The sequence below is a fragment of the Lissotriton helveticus genome, chromosome 12 (genome assembly GCF_964261635.1).
Source record: "Lissotriton helveticus chromosome 12, aLisHel1.1, whole genome shotgun sequence".
Lineage (NCBI taxonomy): Eukaryota > Metazoa > Chordata > Amphibia > Caudata > Salamandridae > Lissotriton > Lissotriton helveticus.
Genome location: NC_136073.1, coordinates 582,150,359 through 582,171,461, shown reverse-complemented (window position 1 = coordinate 582,171,461; position 21,103 = coordinate 582,150,359). Strand labels below are relative to the sequence as shown.

Below are 21,103 nucleotides of genomic sequence, written 5' to 3'. Positions count from 1 at the left end.
GACGATGCCTGAAATGGCAGAAACCGGTCCCCGGAAGCTTGTTTTCTTCCCAGTATAAGAATTGGCTTGGTAGTTTGATTTGCCCTGTTCCCATCATGCACTGGGACAGGAACAGACTAATTGGCATATAGCCAAGTTCTGAGCTGGGATGGTGCAGTGAGCTAAAAAACGGTGATGGATCAAGCCCTGATCTTTGGACTGGGTAAGAGTGGTCTGCTTAATTCAGGCACTCTGTTCATCACCACCCCCTTTTCTGAATCATTTTGTCCACCATAAGCGTGGAAGGGTATGTGAGTCCCTTGCTCATTGCACCATCAGGATTCAAGCAAGCCGGGCCGACGACGCCTGAAATGGCAGAAACCGGTCCCCGGAAGCTTGTTTCCTTCCCAGTATAAGAATTGGCTTGGTAGTTTGGTTTGCCCTGTTCCCATCATGCACTGGGACAGGAACAGACTAATTTGCATATAGCCAAGTTCTGAGCTGGGATGGTGCAGTGAGCTAAAAAACGGTGATGGATCAAGCCCTGATCTTTGGACTGGGTAAGAGTGGTCTGCTTAATTCAGGCACTCTGTTCATCACCACCCCCTTTTCTGAATCAGTATTGAAAGAGCAGCTGTTAAACAGAACTATTGCTAACCATAAACTTAAAATGAGTGTTGGTTCCACCTCATTCAGTCACTGTCAATCTTCAACGAGCCTCTTTCAGCCACTGTCTTAAGACATTTTCAATTACTTATTCAAATGACTTGAGACCTTTGCAATCACTTATTGGCTCTGGTCAGTGAGTATTCATCTCTTCGCTGATGCTATTGGCTATTTGGGAGTATCCTTTCACCTCAATGTGAATGCTTACATTGAACCACATGAGGAACTACTTTACAACTATAGCCGTCGCGGCCTGCTCCTGCTGGCTCCATTACATGTACCTCGCAATGATATACTAATGCTGCATGAGTTAGGACGTTAAACCTAGGCCTACTGGCTTTTCCCAATGCTTGTTTGTTGTTTCCTATGTTACCTTTTTGTGGAATGCCTCTCCAGCGGGGCTGCAGTGCGTTATGAAAGTATGCTAGCTCTTCTTCAGGCCTCTGCACGCTTGGTCTCCGAGCCAATGGGAGCGGTGAGCGCTTGGATCACTTTCCTTCAGCTGACAAGATTTTAAAGGGGAGATTCTGAATATTAGGCGGTTAGTTGAGGAAAGCGTTTTCCAGTTCTGTGCTGCACACGTGACGTGGGCAGTGTTTTTCACACAGAGCCTGTGACGTGTTCATGACGTAGAAAACACAGAGGGCTGTTCCAATTGAAACGTCTCTATCGCCAGTGTGAAACTCGGGGGCTAGTCTGGGCCCAGTGTACCTGTAGCGCGTGCTCGACGTCTGCGCCGTTTATCTCGCGCAGCTGCACACGTCACTGCGGCGTGGAATTCCTGCCGCAGCGTCCTCACGTCAGTAATGGAACTGGGAACAAGGTCGGGCAGGCTCGCCTTGCTCTAACTCCCTGTTCCTGTTGCATGTGACTGAATATCCCCGGGTTTTTATTATTGTGTACATTTTGTTGCACTACCGCCACTCTAGATTTCAGCAATTTTATGTTTAGCATCGATTGAATCTAATGGTTTTCAAAACCCAGTCATCAAGCAAACGTGTTCACTCTGTTTTTTTATCTGTTTTTTCTACATACTTTCTGATCGGTGATTGTAACATGAAGATATGCCCGTGGATCGCTACAGATGCCGGAATCTCACCTGACTCCAATGTAAAATGAATGTTTCCGTCATGTGGAAACTTCACTATGTCTTGCTTTGTGAAGCCGCCCAAAAGTGTGTTTGTCATTATAGTCATATAGTCCCAACGAGGCACCCCCCCTTCTTTATAGAGAGGAGTGAAGAGCCCTTCTAACCATACCCCAAGGAAGAGCACACATCGTGGCAGGGTGTTGAAATTTTCAACGAGAGTTTCTTAAATTTGGTATGAGCTACACTTAAACACCCTAATGAATATTTTATCTGGGCCACAAGATGTATTTACTTTTCGTTTTTGAATGTCCTCGTTTAATTCTCTCACTGTTACTGGTTTGGTTATCTGACACTACTGACTTTTAATGATTATCTTCAAGGAATTAAACCTTGGGGGCCTTTTTCTGCCCCTTTGTGAGACTTGGTGTTGACATTTGTTTGGAGGCCTATCCATAGTAGACCATTCTAGACAGCGAGAGCGAGAATTCCTTTTAGGCATCCCACAGAAGCCCCAAAGGGAGGTGTCGTTACTGTTGCTGCAAAATGTTTCTGAACCACTTTGCGTGCCACGTGTCTTGTTTTTTTGTTCCGTTTTGTTAATTTTTATTATCTCAGTGTAATAAGTTATTTATAATCCCGTGTTAACTCCGTCCCTGCGTTTTAGGGTGGACAGCTTTCTAAGTTTTGCGTTGGTTTCCAAATCCATATATTCTTCTGGCCATAGGGGTTTGCACTGTTTTCGCTGTTGCGCCTTCGATGATTCTGTTGCTGCTGATGTGAGTTTCTGTCCCAGAGCTCCGTTGTGGCTTGGAGCTCTGCTGGAACAGGCCCATGTTGAGGCCAATGTAGATAGCCGAGATCTGTGCCCCTCAGAATTGGTTGGCACCCGGTGCACTGCAGAGGCCTGTAGCAGTTGGGCTCAAGTTGTTGGTTAGCCTTCTATGCCCAAACTGGACATATACATGTAAGAAATATTTTTACCACCTATGTTGCTGTTTGGCATTGTACCGCAGCCTGTTGTCACAGAAAGCAGAACTCAATATCCCATCTGTGGCACACCGTTGCCAGTAAACAGGAGCTGAAGGCACGAGACAAGCGGGCTGCCATCATGGCTGACTCTTCTACCTTATGCTTGCAGCGGTATGTGTGGCTTGGGCAGCCTGCCAGGTACCCGACTTCCATTATATCTATAAATAGGTTTTGCCATATCAAAGGCTCACAAGAAAATAAGGCAAGTAGCCAGACCTAAATCAGGCATGGCTCCTTCGACTCGCTGTGAGCACACTCTCCTCACAGGAAGGTGCAGCTTCCTTACAGGAAGAGCCTTTCCCTTTCAGTGTGCATGCCCGAGCGTCATACAACAGAAATAGTTTGAGACCAGCTGTGGTTTACAGAGTCTTATCGCAGGATAAGACTATCCCTTTCAAGGTGCCTGCGGTTGGTAGCAGTGATGCACTGGTGCATGCTCTGTGCCCTTCCCCGGCTGTTGAGTCAGCAATACCAGGTAGGTGACAACAGATAAAGACAGTTAGCCCATTCAGTTTGTCATTTCTGCTCCTGTTGTAGCATCAAACACTTCCATCTGCTGTCCTCCAACCCTTACTGCCCTTGAGGAGTCATAGGCTCTTGTAAATTGTGTTTGCTGCCCAGTATGTGCCACATTTTCATAATTAAAATCTGGATTTCTCCTACTGCCCCTCACACCAAAGAGATGCCATTTCCACACAGCGGGCAACACTCGAGCTCTTTTCGCACCTCCAGTCCTTGACTAGCACCGGCGATCCCTAAGCAGGGTCTTGCCCTGCACCACTACTGGCTTGGTACACTCCAGGCTAGAGTGCGAGATAAGAGGGTGGTGGCAGGCACCCTACTCTGGGATGAGCATTGACGAGGCACATCCCTGACCAGCCTGTGATCTCATTCAAATGTACTGGTCGCCATATAAACTCAAAATCATTCTACTCCAGAATCCCTGAGGTAGAGCTGAGGAATATTATTTAAAGTCAGTAGAACTATTGTCCATCTAGCTTTCTTCCCTGCCCTCTCACTTGAGTCTTTGGCCCATACATAATATCTCAGAAAAGTATGGAATTGGCTAAAGCCACCTTTTCATTGAAAAAGCTGTCGTTGGGTCTACTGTACTGGAACAACTACAGAGTCCTACCTAATAACCGCTGCTTTTGAAGGTACTGGTTGTAGCCACGACTGTTCAACTGAAAGCATTGATGGTGTATTGGTGCATTCTGTGGGATTATCACTCTGGGTATAAATCTAACGGGGCCAGAGAAACAGATCTGTGAGATGCTTAGAGCTCAATCTACTACACGCTTCACCCAGGGCTTCCTAGTAAGGCTTACACTCCTAGGTTCATTAGCAGCATTTGACAGCAGCAGCTGCCCTCTGTGGGCTCTCCAATGTTAGAGAGGTGGGTGGGGCTCGGATGAGGATGTGGATTACATCAATAGAAATTCGTCTTGTCAACCAGGTAAAATCAATGGGAGAAATATTGAATTCCCAAAGCAATCCAACCATTGTACGTCCATTCACTACATCAATTTGCTTCTTCACAGTCAAGCAATTGATTACTCAAGGGAAACAGAGGAAGAACAAGACCTTGATCAAAAATTGAGGATTGCACTCATTTGCTGATTGGTGGGAAAAAATACAATTATGCAACCTAGCTGGCCGAAGTTTTTTTTAGAAAAAGGGCCCATTTAAAATCAATGCATAGGGCACCCAAAGTATATCCTGGCTACCTTCCAGTGGCTGTGGGCTATGCAAATGGCAATGTTCAAACCATTGATCAATCCACATCAGTTACAATTCTTCATAAGCTTAAGTTACTATACATGATGATGGTGATAGTCATGATGCTGCTAAAGATAATGGACCTCATTTACGAGGCCTTGCGTGAGTTTTGCGCTTCCGATGCGTCACTTTTTGTGACGCATCGGCAGTGCAAAACATGCCTCCTGATGCGCACTATTTACAAAGTGACGCATCTAAGCAGATGCGTCACTTTATAAACCCCTGCGCTACATTATACCTGCGTCAGGTATAATGTATGCAGAGGGGGCGTTCACCCTCAAAAAGCCTCGTAATAGTGACGCAGTGAAATCTATGAGATTTCACTGCGTCACTTTTAGGATGCTGTTGCGTCAAAATCTTGCGCCTGCCTCACAGCAGGCGTAAGACTGACGCAAGCCCTTTCACATGGGTCTTTCCCCATGTGAAAGGAAGCATTGCTGGAGTTGCGTCACTTTTGTGACACACTCCAGCAATGCGTCACTTTTGCGCCTACAGATACGTCAGAAATACTGACGTATCTGTAACTCCTTGCGACATGATGCGTCACATTATAAATATGACGCATCAATCATGTCGCAGGGAGAGCGCAGTGAAAAGTGACTCATCGCTGTTTTCACGCAGTGATGCGTCACTTTTCATAAATGAGGCCCCAGGTCTGTACTTCTTTTGTCAAAGCGCCTTTTCGCTACATATTCACGTCAGCCTATGCTGCGTGCTGTGAAAGGCCCATGTCCAGCATGTAGCTACGTCACAAGCAGAACAGCATCCGTGCAAAATAGTTAGGGCCTCATTTATGAGGCCGTGCGGCACTTTTACGCCGCCGGTGCGTCACTTTTTGTGACGCACCAGCAGCGTAAAAAATGTGCCTTGTTGCACCATATTTACAAAGTGACGCATCTAGGTAGATGCGTCACTTTGTAAACCCCTGCGCTACATTATACCTACGCAATGTATGATGTATGCAGGTGGGGCTTGCCCCATGTGAAAGGACACATTGCTGGAGTTGCATCACTTTTGTGACACACTCCAGCAATGCGTCACTTTTGCGCCGTACAGATACGTCAGAAACACTGACGGATCTGTAACTCCTTGCACCATGATGCGTCATAATGTAAATATGACGCATCATTGGTCTCGCAAAGAGGGCGCAGTGAAAAGTGACGCATCACTGTTTTCACGCAGCGATGTGTCAAATTTTTTATAAATGAGGCCCAATGAGACTATGGAGTGTGGGCTTCGGTGTGGGACTGACGTTTACTCCTGACCCTACTCCTGCATAGTATGGGGTGGAGGTCACAGGGGAAGTTGTTCTCAAGAAAATCTTACTTTGCCGATTCAAGAACTGTAAACCAATTAAGCGTAGGGGCAGGATGTGTCGTGGCCCTAAGCCCTAGGCCAGTCTTATGTGAGGAGGTACAGCGTGCAAGGGTCCTTGGCTGATATGGGCGAAAGGTGATCCTTTTTCTGAGGTCACAGACCAAGGGTACTGTGGAAATGGTGAATGGATTCTGCATGGATTCCCATGTAAATGGCCTTGTCACAATCTGCATGTGAGCTAGCTAAGGATCAAATCCCTCTGTTTTTCTCATGATTAGGGAAAAATAGTGTAAAGTTGCCTGGGGTCTTAGGTGGAAGAAGCTAGCCCTAATAGCGGTGATGATCTGCGCAGCGAACAATAGAATAGGGTCGAAATTAACTCTGAGCTTAAGAACCAATTCTGTGGCAGCTGGGTAGACTAGAACCTTTTAGAAGTGGAATAGATGTAAGCCTGGGTGGAGTTCTGCTACGCGGAACTTCGCAAAGTGTAAACGATAACTCCACCAGGCTACGCAGAGGTCCGCAAGCTCCGGAGTCATTAAATAAATGCAGTTCGCTGTGATTTTCAGTGTCATGTGCGTCTCCGCGCAGTGCAATCATCGCAAACAGGCACCATGCACAGCGCAAGCGGGCGCTGTTTCCTTTCTGCAGATCGAGTAGATTTTTACTCGAGCGTCAGCTTTCTCAATGCGAACAAATGGATTCTCAGCGCGAGCGATCGCAAGCATACGCGACCACTCGCAATGAGAAATATGACCTCCCATGTTGAGAAATCTTGATGGGAGGTTGACTTTCCATGCTTGCCAACTTGATGTTGATGATCGCGAACGAGGAAAAATCTTGCTGAGAGGTGGCTCACGCTTGACAACTTGACATTGATGAACACAAGCGAGGGGAAAAACTCTGTTCCGCATATGGAGCTCCGCGCAACACAGAGTGTGGAGAACTCCGCTGAGACTGTGAGCGTAGATCACCGCCCAGACTTAAATAGAGGTTTAATTAAGGTGGTCTTAGAGCCAATTATTCACCATCCAGGAATTGATAGCGAGCTTTCATACTAGGTAGACTGATTATTCTGTCTATGTGGCAAACAGACGTAGTGAGTTTGTGGATGGTTTGGATTGGACGGTGGCACTTCTGCCACTGGGGCAAATCTGTTTCTTTACAATGCCTGATTTAACTTGCCCCAAGTAAGCAGGACCTGCTAAAAAAAGTGAGATCTTGCATGGAGAAGATAGACTAACCAGCCCTCAAAGAGCTGGCATCCATGCCCCTTCCTGAACTCTAGCATCAGCCCATCAACAAACTCCACCTCAAGCTTTTCTGTGAAGCACAGGGTTAACCCGCTATGTTATGTGGACAGAGTTTTGACAGAGGCCCAAAATGAGTGTGTGTTCCCAGGTTACAACACTATATCTCTTCTGTGGAATGGTTTGATGTTACCGTCATCTTTTGTAAAATGCTCCAGCAGTACCAAGGATTGTGTATACATTATTGCAAAAATTCTGGACGTAAATTCGTAGATGAATACATTTCGACCAGCAAAATGAGCAATTACTAAGTACTCCTGTAATTTTCTCTGTATCCAGTGCTACTGATGACCAGATGAAGCACATGTGCTCTCTCAACATTTCATACATTCTTCTTCTGTACCCTTATCGGCTAAGTACAGCCTCCCATGACCACCTCCTGGAGTCCTTCTACAGGATCTTTCTCCAAAGCTAAGTAGAGTGGCCCATGGGGTCTAAGAGATGGGAAATTATTTCTGTGGCGTCATGCTCTGAAGTGATATGCCTTGAATGCTAGTCAGGAGTAGCCGGGGGTAGGAGCTCCTTTCTCTGGTGATTGGACCACTCGCTAAAGGTGTGGCACTGTTTCAATCTTATGATGGTATCTGGAGTCAAAGGGTTCTTGGGGTCACTTCTGCAGCCAGTGGCCTTTCATTGAATCTTCGTCTATGGTGCATATTTTCTCACTTCCATGTTTTCTAAGCGAGTAGATCATGTTGTGTTCCCTTCTTCTTTCCATGTGGTTACCTGATAAAAGTCTCGCCAAGGCCTAGTAGGTTGGTATAAAGTGTTCCGTTATTTGGGTCCCGCTTGTACGCCTTATTGTTACATCTGTCTCTACTGGAATCCTCTTACATGTACCAGAAGTTGTGACCGATCTGCCATCGTGTACCGCCCACGTGTTTCCCTTTCTGAGGATAGGGATATGATCGAATAATGTGATGTGAAGCTGCAGCCTGGATTACATCTTTCAACGAAAAACTTGATAAAAATCATTGTAAATAATTATAGTTTTGAATCTTTTGGTATATTGCTGATGTTTTGAAAAATTACTGAAGAACTTCCATGTACCTATTTGCGCCCTGACGAAGGATTGGATAATATCGGTCCCGTTCCGAAACGCGCGTCGGCGCTTGTTGTTCTGTTGTTTTTCTTCTTTTTGTTTGCCGTTTTTAAATGATGTATATATAGGAATGTTTTCCTTTTGTGATTTGTTTGTGATTTTGTATATATTGTTGAGTGGTATGACTGATGATGGTTTGGATGAGTGTGATTGGTGATTATATTGAAGTGGTGAGTGGGCAGGCTGCATTTTTGTGTTTGAAATGTAAATAGGGTATGTATATACATTTATGTCCTTATTGTTCTTGGATTTATAAATGAGAAAAAAAAATTCTACAAAATAAATAGACATATGATTTTCAAATAAATAATTCTTGTGTGGGACAATGATGATGTTTTGAATTAAAGATTAGAGCGCTTGCCTTTCTGTATATTTGGACCTAGGGGAGGTTCTCCTGTTCTTGATTTCAGAGTTTTCCCTGCCTCCCTCCCCTAGCATTCACATTCAGGGACCCTCTTGTGTTTTTGACGATCTTCTCGTGTCTTCTGAGAGCCAGGTGTGCATTCTTACTGCTGAGTGAGCTGTCAAGAGTCAACATTCGTGGTCCCTCGGGATATTGTTCCGCTGGGTGTACTGGGGGAAGGGTGGAGGGGGGATTAAATTGCAATATCGTTGGTATGTCTGCTAGCCTGGAGGCAACAGTTCCTCTCACCGATGGTCTTAAGAGTTTGGTATTAAATGCGCTGGCCACCATTGCTGCAGGCTGACATCTCAAGATTCCAGAGCTGGCTTTTCATTTTCTTGTAGTGGGACATTTGGCTGGGGGGGGGGGAGAGGTGTTCTAACACGTGGCCGTAGCCAGAAATTGTGCATCTGACATTGCACCATTACCTGGGCACATGTAAAACCCATAGCTACGGCTCTCTTAGACCAATATGCAGTGCTTAATAAATTAAAAATAGGTGCCCGGGCCAGCAGTTTTTAGTAGGAGGCTACTGAATGGTGCTGTTTCTAAATACATGATATGTCTTCCCTTGATTACACCTCATACCTCTTTCCCCCCACACCATACACTCAATCTCTCTTTATCTTACACGTGCGTTTATCTTCATTTTCCCTTTGTCGCTGTTTTTCCCGCTCTTTCTTTCTCCTGTTCCTGCTCTTCGCTCTCTTGTTCTGGGTCAAAGTCTCATGAAGAAAAGTATGTTTTTGTCCTCCGAAATCAGTGGCGATGCCCACCACCTGAGGCTACCGCCTGAAGATGATGCTAAGATCAACATATTGTGCGTTTTACCCACGGCCACTAAGCTCATGGGATTTACGGCTGAGGAATTTGACACATACTTATCAATTTTACACATTTGCCACATAATCCCTCGTGTGCTGCATACTCTGCAGAATTTAACAAAACGTTTTTTTTTCCTAGCTGGAACTGATAAATAATTTCGAAAAATGCAGCAACACATGTTGCCGTGCAGTGGAAGGCCCTTCACAAAGCTTGACTGATAACCTTTCTGTTGCTCATGGCTGTATTTGGGTGTCAAACTGGTACTAATGAGGTGAAACATATGCTCAGATATTGTCATCATGTGAAAAAATGACCACAAAATGAGGTAATGCTATCACTAACTGTGCAGCATGACACCACATTATTTGCCTTTTCTTGCCATATAATTTAGTAAGCCCAGCTGCATAATTTGGCCCTCCCATGCTGCATAATTCCAGTGGCCCTGGAATTACCCCAACCCACTCCACATAGGATTTGCAAGCTCATTTGGTTAGATGTGACCCCAATACACGAGCGTAAACTAATGTGAATTTCCTACCACTTCATATGTTGTAAAGACAACTCTTGGAGCCCATGATAGAATTCTAGTGAATATCTACGGTAATCAGTTGTAGCCACCATCTTCGAGGCCACTGCCAAAGCAACTCTCTTCCATTTTAGGTCAAAGGTGACAAATTTGATCATCCTCACACCTGTGTACTCCTAGGAAGCAGACAAACTGCAGTGGCCAGGGCATGTAGAGCTTTGTTGCATTGAGAATCGTCAAGAAACTCAGGTCTCTAATACTATTCCCAAGCCAACTATATAAATATTCCATAATAATGGGCCCAAGCCACATCTCTTACCAACGAAAGGCTTATTATGTCAAGGAACCAGATTGTTAGGAACAAAATGTAGCTTGTGGATCTTTGTTAACATTTCGGGTGAATTCAGTGAAGTTCAAATGTATTGCAAATTATGGAGACGTTGATTGAGGAGGGATGTTTTTCCTCCGCCACTGTACTGATTTAACCGTAGAAGTCCCCATCCTAACTGACTTCCCCTTTGCTGCAATCTGCTCCTATTTGTGGGTTTTTTCACAGTTAGAAGAATCGATGTTCTACTGTTTCTCCTTCCCTTGCATTTTTTGGTAGTTTTGAGCTTTTGCACTGATTCCCCCTAAATCCCTTCTTTGCATGCCTTTGATCATCATGAAAAACACAGTGTTGCCCTTTTTAGGATTTTGTTTTTGCGACCATGACATCAAAACAAAACATTGAACTGCAAACATTTGTTTTCTTTGGTTTCCTGTAATTCTCTTATTTTCTGACTAGTCACTGTTGGAATAGGGGGTTATAATGGGTTGGGGTGGTGAACAATCAGTGCTCAAGGTTTTGGGAAAGAGGCACCTACCAAGGAACTCCAGAGCTAATCTGTGCCACCAATAAACACAATTGTAACTCGCTCTCTCACATCCATTATCCATCACACCATTAAATGCTGCGTTCCAGGACAAGAAAAGAGCACTGATTCAACAATCCCAGTAGGGATTCAGGGCCATATTGATGCAACCCCAACAATACTATCCCCTTGTGATTTGGGTAAGAATCTTATAGACACTGGGTGTAAGTATTATGATGTTAATAGTACCAACTTTACAGGGAACCATGACCACCTAGAGATATTAGCTGTCTCGTTTGGAAATGGGTTGACTAGACAGAACAATACCTCACCCTTTCTTAAATAATTTTCTTGGAATATAGCCGGCTTGGGACCAAAATTAGTTGATCTGGACTGGATGGCATTTATAGCCAATCAAGATATTTGCCTGTTGCAAGAGACATGGGTGACAGAAACAGTGTTCCTCTACGGGTTCACAAGCTATAGTGTGGAAGCAAAACCTGCAGCCCATTTTGGGAGAGCCATAGGAGGGCTTATGATTCTAATTAAGAATGGCTGTGTTAGCAGCTCTACCCTGATGGTGATAGATAATTTGGACTTAATGGGGATTACTGTGACTTTTTCATCGGGTCTCTGTTTGTCCATTTTTAACATTTACCTTAGGAGTTCCAGGGTACTGGATAAATCACCTACAATATCCCTCCTGGAGGGACTTATAGATGAATTGGAACCTAATACAAAAATCATAGTTGCAGGTGATTTTTATTCCTCCTTTGAACCCTCGCCCTACCTAAATCAGATGACAAAAGAGGAGGACGAAATTTGGGGTATAACACCCCTGATAGGCCCCCCCTGAAAATGTTTTCAAATACCACTCTAGAACTGGCCTCATTTACATTAAGCAACGGTCTTAGAGCATGTAATGGGCGTAATCGCTCTTATCCAACTAGGGCAGTCACATTCAAAAGAGGGGTATGCACCAGAACTATTGACTATGTTCTGGTTGATGTAAGCTTATGGCCACTTATGTATGATATGAATGTGGTGGCGCATCTGGATAGTGATCATAATCCCCTTAAAGTAACTTTGACTGGTGACTCCTTAAATCAAGACAAAAATGACCAGATAACTATTGTACCCGCCCCTATGGTATTTAACAATCGTTGCTACGTCTCATGGCCGAATGTTATGTCTAATCAGAATTTATTTTTACAGATTTATAAACTCTATGTCACGTTTCTTGAAGCATATGTAGGACTGAGTGGGGATGCAATTACTATTTTAGATATACATGCTGGCTTGTTTAATGGCCTGCCGGAAATTTATTATCAAATTTTACTATTAAGACTTCTAAATCCTTTAAGGTGGAGAAATGGTTTAATCCAGCTTGTAAGTTAACTAAGTTAGCTCTGAGGAAGGCTATGACAGTGGGCAACAGTATTAATGTCAAAGTAGCAAGATCTCATTATAAATCTACTTTGATTAAAGCTAAGAGGAATTGGGAAATTAAGTTATGGCAAGACATTCTGGACGCCGGCAAAAATAATGACATTAGACTATTCTGGCACCTTGTTACCCAAATTAAATCAGAAAAACTGTATCCACATCACTATAATATTCCCCCAGAAAAATGGGTGTCACATTTCTCTACCCTTTATGCTTCTGGTGACTCTCAGGCCCCTAACAGCACTAGCGCTTTAAATGTGCGGCCTACATTAGATTGCACTCTTCCTATTGTTTTTAGCTTTGACAAAACAACTAGAGCAATCGATTTGCAGAAATCTCCAAAAGCCCCTGGCCCAGATAAAATACCTGAGTCCTCCTATCTTAATATGTTGTCAAATGCTATTGCAGCTGGGGGGAAGGTACCAAACTCTTGGCTTTGGGCTGAAATCATAGCTATACATAAACAAGCATTTGCAATGCAATAGGTCTCGCATTAGAAAAGTTTGAGTTATTGGTATTGTAAATGACACATTTTTTATTTATGTGTTGGTTTTGAAAATAGCGAAATTAATAGCTTTGTCATTTACAATGCCAATAGTTATAACTTTCGCAAATGTGACACCTATAGCATTTGTAATGCAATATGTGTTGTATTAGGTTTTAGCGCCAACCTCCCTCCCTAACACAAAACAAGGAAAGTGAAGGCGGGATCGCCTTTTTTGATGGATGAGTTAGAATGGAATGGAGATCGTGGCTAACCTGAAAAAAGGAGGGTCATATACCCTAGCGCACGAACAGAATAAAGCCCCCCGTACGTAAAAAGCGCTTGGAATAACAATGATGGTGTTCGTCAGTTTTTTTTTTTTTTTTTTTAAAGGAAAAATATTCTGACCCGTCGTAAAAGTCAATCCAGAGTAGCCTAAAAGCAATAACATTAGCACTGGCGGTAAACACATTACTGTGGGCAATTCCCATTACAGTAATGTTTCTTTTTTAGTATTTGTTTTATAGTGCAAGCCAGGCCCGAGGGCATTAGAGCGCTTTACAAAGAACCAGTCATCACGCATGTATTTCGGCACACGAAGATTATTAGGTGATTTGTAACCATTGTCGTGAAAGAACAAGCATTGGCTTAATGGGCACCGGGTACCAACATAAGCCAGCTGGGAAGGCTGAAAGAGGCAGTGTGCACGGGGGCAGCACCGTATGCCTGAGGCTGCAGGTGTATACAAGGGGAAAGCAGCAGCATGCAGAAGTTATTGGAGCTCAGGATCATTCCCTGGGTAGAAGCATGCATGAAGCAGCTGGATATGAATACAGGCTATAATGGATGAGGCACCGGAGGATCAGGATCGAGCCGTGTTGTCCCGTGATCAGCCCTTTATTATATTGTGTTCTTGTTTGGTGGACTTTATGGCGCAAAGGAGGCAGAGAAAGAGCAGGCCGCATGGCTGTTGTTGTTAGTTGCTGGTATTTGTGTGAGGATCTATAGCGCCGGGACGCTCTATGAGCAGCTGAGCGCTTTACAAAACCCCCAGTAACATAACATAACATAACAATCACGGCGGCTCGTCCCTTCTTCACCATGTTTGGGTGTGAGCTGTGCAGCGCGGGCTCTGGAATCTGGGGGCTTATGGCATCTCTAGGGATGGATGATCGCAGGACAGGGCGAGCACAGAGGTTCAGCAATGCTGGAAGAGAGGCTGGGAGAGGCCAGCTGGGATGTGAAATTCGGGCAGGGGAAGCGTATGGCTCTCGGAACGAGGGCCGAACTCCCGAACTATGAGAATGTGAGGAAACACTGGTAATACATTCCTCGTCAAGTCTAGTACAGGAAACGGGCCGGATGAATCACTAAAAGATGTACTTCCACGTAGAAACAGCGTCAATCCAATCCGCTCGGACGGCAATTTCAGAAGTCTGCAGTGTGAATCGTTAGTGATTGAAACTAAACGCATTGGCTCAGCAAGCCCTAAAAACAAACGAGAGGCACGGTGGGATGTGGGGTCCAAAGCGTCGGTAACACTGACAGCAAGGAACACGGCTGAACTACATTTCCCGGCGACCACAGTCCTACCAGCTGTAAACACCAGTACGTCACGCAAAGAAGCTGTTAAGCCACGCCCTCCTGAATGACGACACAATAGTGGTGGAGAAAGAGGAAGGTGTCCTCGTAAGATATTGAAAAGCGTACAAAACGAGAGCAGCCTGAGACACCCGGTGAGTGGGGGAGAGGGGGGCTGTGTGTGCGCGTGATGAGCCTGTGAGTGGTGGTGGGGGGGTGTGCATGCGTGGCTGTGTGTGCGCGTGAGCCTGTCCTGTGAGGGGGGGGGGCGCGCGTGTGTGGGTGTAACTTTGTGAGTGCGCGCGTGTGTAGCTGTGCTTGTGTATGTATATGTGTGGCTGTGTGTCTGTTAGCTGTGCGTGTGTATATGTGTGTCTGTGTGTCCCGATGCATTTTGCCTGCGTGGGTGTATATGCGCGCATGCGTGAGTGTGGCTGTGTGTGATTGAGAGAGGCTGGGAGGCAGGGGATGTCCATGGCGCCGTGCGCGCCCTCGAGGACAAATCTGAGACAGCAGAGGCTCGTGCCCTAACGCTGTCTCAGATTCCCCCGAAAGTGAACACAATAGGTGCTTCGCTGACGCTCGACCTAAAAAGGTGACCTAGGGGAGACGTCTAATTAACCCCTTTGCAACGGGGGTAATTCCCCCACTGTGCTGGGGGGCGCACAGCGCCCCGGTGCTCATGACGAGCTCAGCGAATCATGAGGCACAGTGCTCGTGTGCTCATGATGAGCTGAGCTCGTCACGGCCACACCAGTTTCGTGGAACGTTCAGCACAGCAGGGGAATTATCCCCGCATGGGAGCGTTCCACAGCTCATGACGAGCTCAGCTCGTCATGAGCACACGAGCACCGTGCCTCAGCTCGTCATGAGCACGGAAGGAGTTATAGGCCTGTCAGCCCTATCGATAATGCTCAAACTTTTTTCTCAAAACAAATCCTGATGAGACTTCTTGATTGGGTTGATACTACTGGAATTTTATCTCCCCTCCAGGCAGGTTTTAGAGCAAGAATTAGTACAACAGACCAGATTTTTAGATTTGTCTTTTATATTGGAAATATGTTTTACTTCGGAAACAAAAACTCTATGTAGCTTTTATTGACTTCAGAGCGGTGTTTGACCTTATACCAAGACCCGCCCTCTGGCAAGCCCTGATAAATATGGGGGCCCCAGCTAACTTAGTGCACCCAATAAATAGACTGCATGTGGATAACTTTGCACAAGTTCACTGGGGCCCAAATGGTGAACTGACGGATTGTATTCCCATAGAGAGAGGAGTTCTCCAGGGCTGTGTTTTAGTGCTTACCCTATTTTCATTGTATATTAATAATGTTGTGCACACTTTAGAACATTGTAACAATGACTCTCCAATTCTGAACAACAAAAAGATACCTATTTTTACTTTTTGCTGACGATTCACTTTTCATATCTAAATTCCCAATGGGGCTCCAAATTTTAATCGACAAGTTTTTAAACTTTTGTAATTCAAGAGTCCTAGAACCAACTATAAACAAAACTAAGTTCATGGTCTTTGGAATGAGGAGAAAAGGAAGTCGTAGTATCCATGCAGGGGGTGAAGCCCTTGACAGAGTACATAGTTTTGATTATTTAGGGGTTAGACTTAAGGACAATCTAAGGTGGACAAGTCAATTGGAAAAAGCCAAATTAATTACTGAATATATATCCAATGCTATTTTAAGGTTTTATAATCAAACCCAGTCACCTGCTATTTCCCCTGCTGTGAAAGTTTACCGCGCAACTGCTCAGGGAGCTGCTCTTTATGGGGCGGAGATATGGGGCATGGTAATTTACATTCATTAACTATTGCAGAGAATAATTTCTTCAGAAGGCTATTAGGTTTACCATCCAGTTCTCCATTAATCCCCATGTACCTTGATGTTAGGATAATAAGAGTGGCAGACCTGGCTAACCTAAAAACTTTAGCATATTGGATCTGACTTTGGTCTACACCTGACCTTGTAGTTTTTAAAGACTCACTGATAGAGGTACTAAATCTCCAGAGAGCCAGGGAAACCCCATGGTCCAAATCCGTCTCTGGATGGTTTTCTAAACTCAGAATTCAGAACCTGTGGGATGAGCCCAATACTATTTTAAAATCTGATAATAAATTGCTAAAAATCCGGTATAGGGCTTATATAAATGACCAATATGCTATTAAGACCTACAATGGCTCTGTAACCAGTACATTCCTGGCCCATAAGCATACCCCATTATTTGAAGAATTCCTAGATTTAATATTTCTATCTTCAAATAGGACCTTGTATATAAGATTTCATTATGGAATTCTACCATTGTGGACCTTTACAAGTAAATGGTCCACTAATCAAGAAACCAAAATCTGCCCCATTTGTGATCTGGCTATTGAAGATGAGAAACACGTATTGTTTTTTTGTAAGGAGTATTATCATAGACCCCGCAAGTGGTTAGTTCCTATCTGTCGTAGCATGGCCACAGGCAGTCACCTAGAAGCTTTTAGGATTCTAAAAAGCTATACGTCACAAAAAATAGTATTTGCTGTAAGTATATTTTTACAAGCAATGTGGTACAAGAGACTAAAAGTTTTAAAGGCTTTAGAATGATGTGCCTCACTGGTTGACTATTCCCATTATGTACTGTAGTTTAACTTTATATGGCATTATGCACTATGCACAGAAACTTTTTTTGCACGGCCCTCACATTATAGGTGAGGACAGTATTTGCAAATGTATAGGAGGCAAATTATTGCTGTTTTTATATATAATCAAAAAACGTGAACCCTGAGGCCTCAGTTATTTGTTATCTGAAGAAACACATATTTTAGCTTGTTTTATACTCTTTGTTTACGTGCTGCTTTTTTACTGCGTTTTCTGCGTATTTTGACTGCCTGGAGGGAATTCATGGAATTATGGATATTATGAATATTATGAATTATAAGGAATGCTTTAATGAACTGACTGAAACATTATGGTAATTGTGATGATGCTGTATTGGGTGTATATAGGTCCCCCTGGGACAAATTGAGTCATGTATACTAGTTTGCTTTTTTTAATTCTCTGTGAATTGATTGTTTGTGCTTTTGTTTTTATTTGTTTGTGTATACTTTGATGGTTATTCAACTGAATAAAGTTTATATAAAAGAGCACTTTTCTGGCCAATCATGCCTTTGTTTTTTTTTGTTTTTTTAACCACCAGTGATCAGCCTCAATTCCCCCTCAAAGTAGGAAAAAAGGAGGCAAATTTCACTTGTTTTGAAATTTCCCTTAATATTTCGCCAGCCCCTATCTCTTAAATGGTACTCGCTACTTCAGTCTTGCAGTTTAATAAAGTATCTGTGGTCATACCCAGCTGATTGGTATTCATTGTATCGACCTCAGAAAGGTGAACGCTGATTTGGCCACAAAAAGAAAGAACCTGTGTCCTTCGTGTTGACCACAGATTCCAAAGATAGGAATATGAACTGAATTTACCAAGGCTCTTAACTGATCCACATCCAATGCACTGACTTTAAAGAGGTTCAAGTCCCTCTCGCGCTTTTCCTTTACTGTTATTCCCTGGCTAAAATCCTGGAAGGTGGAACCCTTAGATCAAGAGAGAATAGGAAACTAGCATTGGCAAAGCCAAACGTCTGACATTGGCTGCCAGCTTATCGAATTTAGCAGTGCTTGTTTTGTTTTGACATGGCATTCACAAAAACGTATTTTTGCAGAAGCTGCCGGTCCCTCGTCAATCTAAAAAGTATTTTTGGGCCTCCAATAGCACATATTGTCATAGTAATACCTGGCACTGAAGGGAACTACTTTGTGTGTGGATGTTCTACTTGTGCAAGTACAGAATGCTGTCACTCAAAGTGAAGTTGGCCAATGGCCAAATGGGCTGGCCAGTGTCCCATGATGTAGGATGTAGTGGGCAGGAAGGAAAATGCGACTGATACAATAACATACCAATGGATGAAGAGGTATATGTATGCTATACATATAAATTTAGTAAAATCAGGCGTCTTGGCTGACATCAGATCTTGGATTGCCCTTGTGCCGGCAAGACCCCCATCTTAAGACCTCATTTCCATGACTCCCATGACACTGCCCCGGTTAATCACAGCCCACTTGAAACCCTGATTTGACGTCATCCCATCAGCAGCCAACACAACCGTGGGTCTGAAGAGCTGCCATATGCTGCTCTCAGAGGTCTCCTTGGGATATGCATTGCACCCCCCCCCCCCATCTCAAGAGACAGAACCACATCTAAGAGCCTGTAATCTCTAGCATGTCACACTCTTCCAAACCACTTCCTTCCTAGCCCTTGCGAAGCGAGATCTAATCCGCATCTAAATGTTGAATTACCAAGAACCGTGCAAATTTCAGTAGACCACAAGAAAGCTCCTACTGGTGAGCCGGCTGCCATCTGACATGTAAGGCTGGTGCCACTGGATTTTGAGCTGGCATGCACTGCTGCAGGTGGGTGCATGATACCCAGGGCTTTGTTTTATTTTGAGACATGAAGTATTCCATTCTGCGAGGATCCCCCAAGAGAGAGATGATGCTATCGTTCTTAGGTCGGTGCGGTGCTGAAGGCTACTGCAAGCTGATTCACAGTAAGTGATTAGAAGTCAGATAATCTAAAGCACAGCAACATAGGAGTAGTAGCCACTTCCACAAAATGAATCACATAGATGAATGAATGGCTCAATGAGTGCCGCTCAGAGCTCTCGACTGTACAGAAGCCTGGCAAGGGCTATGGGCACAAACGTTGCAAGACCACTGACATTTAGTGCCTTGTAAAGTGGGATCTCCCCCCTCTTTGAGATGAAGGCGGCCACTGGAGTGTACTGATGACGCAGTAGATTGCACAGGCCTAGGCATATAATTTGCAAAGAACCTTGACACCGGCTTAAGGGAGTTCTGAATATCCTCAGGGCAGTGGGCATCTCCGTAACCTCTCTAGTAAGATGGTACTGAGGGCCATCCATCGAAGTACAATAGGCAACCAGGGCGTAAGTGGTCCACTAAGCGATTCATTCTTTAGGTCCCGACCAGCAGCTTCCTACCTAGTCATTTAGACTCCTAAGCACCTTATCTTTAGGGGGATAATGAGTGTGTTGACAACAGTTCTTTCATATCATTAGGCTGAATCCTTGCTCATATGGATTAAGTCAAAAGTCCATTTTATGTAGAAAAAGGCTCTTTATTAATTTAGTAAAAACATGAACAGCCGACACGTGTTTCGCCCCCTATGGCGATTCGCGCCAGGGCTTTTTCAAGGCTGTAAAAGATCAAAATTACATATATGTGTTTAATACAAGTTGTCTAAACGCTGGCCTTTGACCCCAATACCAGTAGTGAAGTGTTAAGGAGAAAGGAAAAGTGATTGGAATGAGGCAAGGAGACCGCAATTTCATTAGTCGATTACTTTCATGCAGGAACTAGTATGCCGAAAAAGAGAAAGTGCTCTTTTAAAGATTTATAATAGCACTTCTAAATTGAGGTTTCTGGCTGTTGGTCAATGTAGAGAAGAGCCGTGATAACAAGCTTAGAGCATAAGAGAGAAGGTCAATACCAATCGGAACGAGACATTCACCTATGTGATTTTGATACTATAGTGTTTTGAGGATTGTCTATAAGGAAATTGGGTGTGATTAAGTTTGCTATTAACCAAGTGAAATTCAAAAAATCAAGTCAGATAGAATAAACCAGTGTGATTCCAAGTGATCAAATTCTCATGCCAGGAAAGGATAAAACAGAAAAGGAAAAAGCTCGCAAGTGGTACTGCATACCTATTTACAATTCAGTTCGCTCATTGCAATTCTTCATCATTGTTTGTACAGTTTTCCAACAAAACATCCGTTTTTTCAAAATGTAGATCTGTTAATACAACATTTACATTTAAATAGAGTTTTGTCCTCTATATTCATGGGTTTGTATTCAAAAACTTTTATAACAGGGCCAAATTCAATTTATACAGTATGAGCTATTGCTGAATAGATTGTTGTTTTATCTCTACGAAGATTTAATATTGAAGACATTATCTACATTGTAGCATATTTACTATATTTAAGACAGATCAAGTTCAGGGACAGAGCACTATGATGCTTGTAATTTGGTCAGTTTAAATTAGATTTCAGTGGCATATGTCATCTTTGTTTTACACTTAAGAGTTTGGCATTTCAAAGGAGGCGAGCACTGTTTTTTAGACTAATTCGATAAGCATAAGTTAATAGTTGTGAATAGTCTTAGTTTCCTGACATGTAGGTCCCAGTATCTGGTCTCGAGAGAGTAAAAACACCAGCAAAAATTATTTGCTATCTGCGTGTTGCACAGATGCAAAAAGCAGGAAGGTCCGATATTTTAGACAGCGATACGGTCGCCCGGACACCGAGATAGTCTTTCTACGAGGAAACCTATCCACAAGAAACAGAGAGTGCACTTACTTGGGGGAAAATCCCCGGGTATCGTGGTCGGGGAACCTGCAGGTCATTCCTTCCGCTTTCGCGTGTATGTTTTTAGGTGGTTGTGATCTGCCTCATTTAAACCGGAAGGAAAGAAATGACCCGGAAGACAAGGCCAAAACAATTTTACGGGAAAAGAGTTGTTTGCTTTATTTCTAGTAATTCGAATGGGCCGTGCATAGTATGCGTTATAAATTAGGCAGGCTCGATAATTACTATTGTTTATTTTATTTTATTTATTTTCATTAGTGATTCATCGATGTCGTCTCC

The 21,103-nt window shown here is 43.7% G+C and overlaps 1 protein-coding gene and 1 long non-coding RNA gene across 3 annotated transcripts in view; one reads left to right on the top strand and one right to left on the bottom strand.

Moving 5' to 3' along the window:
* The window catches only part of LOC144799372 (uncharacterized), an 87,080-nt gene extending 85,875 nt beyond the window's left edge, over positions 1 to 1,205 (bottom strand). The window contains exon 1 of the long non-coding RNA XR_013603799.1: positions 1,019 to 1,205. This is a non-coding gene — a long non-coding RNA (uncharacterized LOC144799372). The remainder of the gene's footprint in view (positions 1 to 1,018) is intronic.
* Positions 1 to 21,103, top strand: part of ADGRG1 (adhesion G protein-coupled receptor G1) — a 431,161-nt gene that overhangs the window by 191,210 nt on the left and 218,848 nt on the right. The gene's annotated exons all lie outside the window — the stretch shown is intronic.